Genomic DNA, 8,269 nt, shown 5'->3' on the forward strand with positions numbered 1-8,269 from the left:
GACATCCTCAAGACCATGAACCCAGCCAGTGGCAAAGCCAGGAACAGATCCCTGCCTGGCAGAATTTCAGAGCACTGATCAATCCCCCTGGATCATACTGACTCTCAGTGAACTATCATAGCATAATTGATGTTAGGGATACAAGAGACAAATTAGGTCACAGATTCGTAGATATCAAAGCTAGAAGGGACCGTTATGATCATTTTGTCTGAGCTCCTGCATTAAACAGGCCAGAGAATTTCACCCAATGATTCTTGCATCAAGCCCATATCTTGTTTTTGAGTAATAGTGGATCTTTTCGAAAGAAACAGCCAGTCTTGATTTAAAGACGCCAAATGATGGATTATCCAATGCATCTCCTAATAAGGTGTTCTGATGGTTAATTACACTCACTGCTGTAGCCTTTATGTTGAAATGCCCCAATTAATATTAAATAGTTAAAGGTAAGGATGAAATAAAACCCAACTTAGTTTGCAGGTTCGAGCCTCTAGGTAGGTTACAGAAAATTTATTTAGTAGAGGACCACCCAGGCAACACTTTGGCCGATACAACCAATCTTTATTAAAAAGAAAAATGATTAGTTAAGCAAACAGGCATGCAATTACCACTTACACAATCCTACAATTACACTTACACTCAAAAATGGAAGGGGATATCAATGGGTGATCAGTTTACTGAGAAGAGACTGATAGTACCTTTTAGATGTTAATTGCAGATCTCTACAATCTAGGAAGATTACTACTTTTATACTATATTATAATTCTAATTAACATTAAACTGTCCTTTACTATAATTATATATCCACCACCTCCTTATCGGCTGTTTACATTACACATTATCTAAATTAGCATCTGCACCAATATCCTTCCCATACTATAAATATATGTAGCATTTTAATAAAATATTCTTAACAATTCTCAAAAACACTGATTAAAAACCTTGCTTAAACCTATTATAACTGAAACATAGTCCTGATCAATGTCTTTGAAAACTCTTACTTTCCCATACCACTCGGTCTCCAACTTATCTCTGACTTTCTCACACTAGCAATTTCATGTTCCCATCTTCCTCTACACTTGGGCTAACAGACTGAAAATCTAACCTCTACTTATTTCTTAATCTCACCATCATATAGGCTACTCTGTTAAAAAAAAATGTAACTTATTTCTAGCTTGAGTTTCCATCCAATGGATCTTTTTCTGCCAGACTAAAAATTCTTCTTTGGTCAGAAATTTCCTCACCATTTACTTACAGACCGTCATCAAGTCACCTATTAACTTTCTCCTTGTTAAGATCAATAGACTGAGCTTCCCATCTAGTCCATCACATTGGGGCCAAAGAAACATTGCACCATATTATTTATGTGGATCTATATACATTTTATTATGCTCATTCTGTATATGCACTAACTTGCATTCCTTGTAACCCAATTTACTTGAGTAGGGTGGTTGACAGTTTGAGAGAGAGCAGATTTTTGTCTCTGTATCTGCATACTCTCATCTGCAAAGCTCTGATCACTGGTTATTATCTCAGCTGCTCATGCCTCAACATCACAGCTTCTGTTAGCAGGAACACTTCTGCAGCTAGATCAGAGGGTATGTTTTGTTTGGGGCTGGGAGGAAAGCACCCTGAACAAAGAAATGGGATTATGGCTCCTGCGTCCTCTGAAGCTAAAATGAGCCCAGGTCTGGGATCCTGCAGGGCAGTGCTAGACTCATTTCCATGCAGGCATTTTTCTAAAAGTTCCTATCTTGTAGATAAGCTCATGTATTGTGTTCTGACCCATTGAACTGAAGCTAAAGCATCTAGTCCTGTAGACCAAAATCTCATTCATACTAAAATCTGGGCTGAACATTTTCATTCAACTATTTTTCAACAGGATATTGGAGTTTTGAGTATTTTTTTTAATTTTAAAAAATGTGTCTGTGTTCAATGTAAAATTTCCTTTTTTACATGAAAATACTTTTAATGGGGGATGCAGTGCCACCTGGGAGTTGTAATTTGAGTCTTGTGTCTGCATTCTCATTTGTAACATGCATCCACAGTTGCACTACACCTCCCATAATGCATCATGGTCCCCCATTTTAGTAAAGGAGAATCTGTGCAATATGGAGTCCCCATTCCTGCTGCATTATGGGAGATGTAGTCCAGATGGGGATCCCAGCCCTTTGATGAGAATGGGGACATGAGGAGCAAACTACATATCCCATGAGGCACTGCAATTGCCTTTTGTGGCCAAAATCCCTCTTTTCAAGTGTTTTGCTGAAAACTACCAAATTTCCATAGAATAATTTTTTTGACCAGTTCTCCTATGGGTCCATTATGCCAATGCAGCTGTGCAAAGGAAGCAGGCTTTAAATGGGTGTGGAATGAGAGTCTTACCCATATGTATTATTCCATGTTGCTGATAAAATTATAGGTAGGTTACTCTAGGGTTTGCAGATGCATAACTCCATTGTTTTTTTTCCTTTACAGAGTTAACCGAAAAGTACCCTTCCATGAAGTTCTGGGTCATGTTAATGGATGTATTTGTAGCTGTTGTAACAACTACAATATTGCATCAGGCCAGGTGAAAAAAAAATATTGTTGGTGTCACTAGGCATAAATCTAGGTAACTCGGGAAAATGGAAGACCACGAGTGTCGATAAAACCCTTCTGCTCAGGCCTGAATGAACCATTGTTACTCCATGTTTAACACTTTGTGTAACCTAATGTGTTAATAGCTGTAAAATGTAATGTCAGCAGTTAGTTTTCTGATTGTAACAGCCAGTTCCCTGCTGTAATTCAATTTAGCTCCAGTGTCACAAGTTTCAAGGCCACTCTTAGATACAGAGTACATGTCTTTGCAGCAGAAAGGGGAGAGGGAGGGGGAAGACAAAAAAATTGAGTGAGAAAACTAACGGAAATAGTTGCAGATTTGGGGAAGGAGGATCTTTCTGCGTTTGATTAATCTTCTTTTCCTTCCTTTCTTTCCATTCCAGAGAATACATAGGCAGACGTGGAAATGGAAAATGAAACATTCCATCACCAAGTTCATCCTCTCTGGGATTTTGGGAACCTGAATGAAGCTCAGATTCTGCTTTTTTGTGGCTGTTTCTGGTGATCTACATTCTGACCTAGGGCTGGGAACCTCCTCATATGTTGCGCTAGTTGTGGCCGATCAGCAGCTTCACACCCCCATGTACTTCTTCCTGGGGAACTTGTCCTTTTCCTGGAGGACCTGCTACACCTCAGTCATTTCCCCCAGGTTGCTGGCTGGTTTCCTGGTTAGAGATAGGACAATCTCCTTCGGGGACTGTAATCACACAGTAGTATTTTTCTTTGTGAGCTGTTAAGCTTCTATAAGAGTGCTTCCTTCTTGCAGTGATGGGCTATGACCGTTTACTTAGCCATACGCAACCCACTTCAGCTATAAGTGGTATGATGAACTCAGAGTCTGCCTTCTTGGTACCTCGTATCCCTGGATAACGGTTTCTCACCTCAGCTTTAGTAGTGGGACGGTGCCCCAGCAAAACTTCTGTGGCCCAAAAGAAATTAATAATTTCTTCTGTGACATAGGAGGAGCTGTTTTCAAAATTAATCCTGCGCAAAAAAGCCCTCTGGAAGGAAATGACCATTCTGGCTCCTGCCTCTCTGATAAGCCTGGTCCCTTTCCTCTTCATAATTGTGTCTTACATTCTATCCTCTCGGCTATCCTGCAAATCGCCTCCTCTGCTGGGTAGGGCAGAAGGCTTTTGCCAGCCTGCGCCTCTCACCTGCTGGTGTGAGTCTGTAGTTTACGGGACCCTTACTGTCATGTACCATGACACCATCAGTGGAGGTGTGTCCCCAGGCTTCCATAAAGCTCTGTCTCTGATGTACATCGGCCATTCACCGGTCCAATGTTCAAGCCCCATCATCTACAGTCTGAGGAATAAAGAGGTGAAGAGGCCTTTCGGGAAAGTTGTGATGCAGAATTAGCATAATTTAGGTTGGTTGATTTTCAGAACGGCCACAGGAAATTTAGCTCCCAACTCCCTTGGCAGATCAGTGCCTAATTTCTTTAGACCACCTGGAATAACCTAGCTCAGATCTCAACAGAACTATGACAATTACCTGCAATCTTAACTGATTTTATTAACGATCTCTTGTCTGGGTTTTCTTCTTGCCCAGTGTCACTCTAGGATTTCACAACACTTGGCCTGAAAAAATTCCTGTGATGTTAGAAGCAGAAAGTTTGAGAGGGGACTTTTATCATGGCTTTATTGTCCAGCTCTGCTTGAAGTGTCTTTGCGTGGTTCCCAAATGAAATGTGGACACGAAACTTGTGTGTCTTAGATGCTTCTAAGATCTTTGATTTCCTCTCATGGTATTTCCTCCATCACTGCACTCAAGAACAGCTCCTCCCCCAGCTTTACCTGCACAGAGACTCACCCAAAAAAACTGAACATACAGAAAAAGCATGCATGACCAAGTGTTCAAGGTTGGAGGGAGTAAGCAGCTGTTGAAAAACATGTCTGAAGTGAGTCCCTCTTCTCAGTCTGAAAAACATGGTAACTGCATAGCTGAGACTTTAATATTGGACATTTATCCTTGACAAGATATGAAGTCTGTTGAGATTTTCAAAGGAGCCTATGGGAGATAGGCACCCACATCCAACTGTAATTTGGGTGCTTAGTTCCCTCTGCTTACTGGGAATCCCAGCCTTTCTGGTGCCAGGTGCCAAGGTTGTTGTGACTTGGGGAGTACTGGGCCATCACCGAGCTCAAGAAAACCTGTTCTACCAAGTGTAAAAGAGCAAACTTCAGAACATCTGAAACCAGGCAGAGTAGGACAGTGGTTTGTTCAGAAGGATAAACATGCACATTTGTTTGTGTACGCACATCAATTAATGTAAACATTCTGGCATAGTCTATATAACCATTCATTTATGCATCAGAGTACAGTATATTGTCCGCACCTATTTCCCAGAAGGAAGTCTTTCCATTAGTAAGTTTTCTAAGGAAAGCTGTTCCACATCGCCTGACCTGAATTATACCGGTGTTTTGAGGGAAGAATAAGTCTATCCACTTTCTTATTGCAAAACCTGCTGGAGTTTGTTATTCCCTGTCCAATTCAAGGATTTGCATAAGTACAGTCGAGTCCAAATTTTTTTAAACTCAACCCGATCACCGATTATTCTCCAAAGTTTTGTTCTTAGTAATGCCCAGCGTGAATCAAATTGTTTTTTCCCAAATGTAATTGCATTTAGTGAAACAGCCTAAGATGAGTTCTCTGCGAGGAAATGGTTCACATCATGATAAGCATAGTTGGACTTCCGAGCAATGATGGTCCATTATAATGCCTGGATCGTTTGCCAATAACCTTCCTTTATTTCATGGACTAGCTATCCATGACTCATTCTTGGCACATATTGCCATACTGCTTACTTTGCAGTATAACAGCCCATTTATCAACTTTTCCTTTTGCTTCCCACTCAAACACTATGGGCTACATTCTCCCGTAGTGTAAAATAAGGTTGCTCCACTGAAGATAACGGACCTGATTGACATTGGTTAAATTGATGTAGCTCCATTGAATCAGTGAACAGAGCCCCAGCTGCTGGGAATCAGCCATAGCTCCATTGAGCAATGTCCAGATCCCCAGCTGTGGGAAATTGGTGTAGTCCCAGTGAAATTAACAGAATTACATCATCAATTTTACTGGATCTGAGAATCTAGCCCCATAGCTGCTCTTTTTTATCCTCTTGTTTTCTGCAGCCACCTAAAGGTCTTTTTATAGTATGGCTGCTCCTTTGTATCCCCCGTAGGTTCCTGCTTACATCTGATCCCATTATATAATTGTAGCTGCTCCTTTCTCAGTACATAATCAATCATCCAGTACAGTATACGATGGTAAGGTCTAATCAGCTGACCTGATTCAGACATGCTGCAACATTTAGACAGTACAGCAGCACATGTTCTCTTCTTCCCCAGCCTGAGGCAGCAAGGCTGCTGGATCAGCACTACAATGTAGAGATTTGTGCCCTTGCTGCCATAGTTATCTGCTCTGGGGCCTGGGAAAATTATCTCACTTCTCTTGTGCCGCAGTTCTCTTCAGTCAGGTCACTTCAATATTCTGTGTGCAAGCCCTAGCAAGCACAATAAGGGGCTGTGATCTTGTAGGGCATGAAATCACAGCTGTGAATATACATACTACTAATTGTCCCTTTTGGCCCATTGTCCTCTCTCAGACTGACTGGAAAGAAGGAGAAGGGTCCTATTTCCGGTGTTCTCCATCCTGAAACTAGTGGGGCTGGATGCCACAAATAGTACCCCCTCAAGGTAAAACCCTAATTTTCATCTCATGAGTTCATGGTTACAGAGTTGGGGTGCAAGAATTGAGTCTTACTCAAGTTGTATCTATTTGAATACTCCTTAGTGAATAAAACTTTTCTACTCATCTGTCCCTACAACCTGTCCTGTCACCATCTGAACATCACTGAGGTCCACGCAGCAGTTGTGTATATTCTTTGCAAATGTGTTTTTAATGTCACAAAGGAAGATTTATATGGCAAAAACTTCATGAAAACACAGCCCTATGTGTAAACTAATTTTATTTACTTATGCATGAATGCTTATCAACACATAGCGCCCTGTAACATAGATAAACATTGAAATACAAACGTCAGAAGAAGAAATTGTATTTCGTATGGGGAGTAGATTGGTGAGCAGGCGAGGGAGATCCGCGTTGTCTCTTTTCTCTGTTACATCTAAGAAGCGGCTTCAGGCCCTATCCTGGCATTTGCATGGTAGCAAGGGCTGACGGGGGGTAGGGGGGGAAGCCAGTTCAAATCCCCGGCTGGTGGTCCAGAAGGGGTCCTAGGAGCCCATCTCTCCTCCAGCTTCCTCCTGTCCCTTGTCAGCCCTGTTTTTAGCGTTGTAGTTCCGCCTTTGCTGGGTGTGTAGAGGGCAAAAAAAATTGTCACTGGGATCCCAAACCCTCCTCTTGGCAGCCCTGATGGGCAGCTGGGAGTGGGATTGCTTGTTTACTCTGTCACCACATTGACAATCAACTGACTCCCTCGGCTGTGATGGCTGTTAAGAGCTGCATGGAGAGAGCTGCAGAGAGGAAGCCATTTGCAGTGCACGCACAACAAGAGGTTTGATCACCCCTACAAAGCTGCATATTCAGGAGCGGCACCTACTGATGCCTCAGTCATTAACTATTGACGTAGATACAGTCATCTCCCATTTATAGAACACTCTTGTAATGCAGCACAATGTTCCCTGCTGAGGTGGGGGTGGTGGGGTCCGCCCATAACCAGTGGGTCCAACACTCCATTAAGATAAATGGTGCAGTTCTCTCCGCTACGAGCTACTGTCTCGGGCTCTCTGCAGATTCAGGCAGATGTTGCTGCGTCGATTACACTCAAGGCAGATGTCCCCTCTGAGCACGATTGTCTCTGGCTCTGTGCAGACTCAGTCAAGCGTTGTGGTATTGGTAATTCTCAGGGCAACTCCTGTCTCTCAGATTTATTGTCTCAAGCTGTCTGCAGGCTCAGGCAGAGAGGATGAATATGTCTTTCCCCTTCCTTCCCATAGAGCTGAGGGAGCTGGTGAATGGATAATGTGTATATTTAGGCCTGAATGCTCAGGCCAGGATGGAGAGGCAGAGCAGGGGAAGAAAGAGAGCAGCTAGTTCACACGAACTGAGGGCTAATGGCCAAGGGAGGGCAGAAACTAAGGACCATGTTTTCAAAACAGTTCAGCATGGTAGGTGATGAGCTGTGTCAAATATCTGTCTCTAAGTGCCATTCAAGAGTTGCTGGCTGATGGAAGTTTTTGAAAAACTGGCTCTTTTCATTGCCTAAATGGGAACGGAGCTTTTTGGGAAAATCTGTCGTCAGTTGTGGGTGCTAGGTTATTGGAAATCTGGCCCTTAGGGTGGGATTTTCAAAAGCACCTACGTGATTTAGCAGCATAACTCTCATTGCTAGAGTTATTGCGACTTGGACTCTTAAATAGCTTAGCGGCTTTTGGAAAATCCCACTCATGTATGTGTCCAGCTCAGTGCTGAAACATCCCAGCCTGGGAGCTATATTGTGGAATACAATGGAGTGCAGAGCACTGTCTTTGGGTTGCAGCCCTCATGTGCTATCTGAGCTCCTCCCAAACGAATGGATTTTACCCATACAACGACCCTGTGACAGGGCTATAACAACACTTCATTTCTGTTTGACATTTTAAAACAAAAACTTTCCTTTCATTTTGAGAGGTCTGTAAACATCTGCTATTGGGGTTCATCCCTC

Source organism: Chelonoidis abingdonii, chromosome 13, assembly GCF_003597395.2.
Source record: "Chelonoidis abingdonii isolate Lonesome George chromosome 13, CheloAbing_2.0, whole genome shotgun sequence".
In the NCBI taxonomy this organism is placed as follows: domain Eukaryota; kingdom Metazoa; phylum Chordata; order Testudines; family Testudinidae; genus Chelonoidis; species Chelonoidis abingdonii.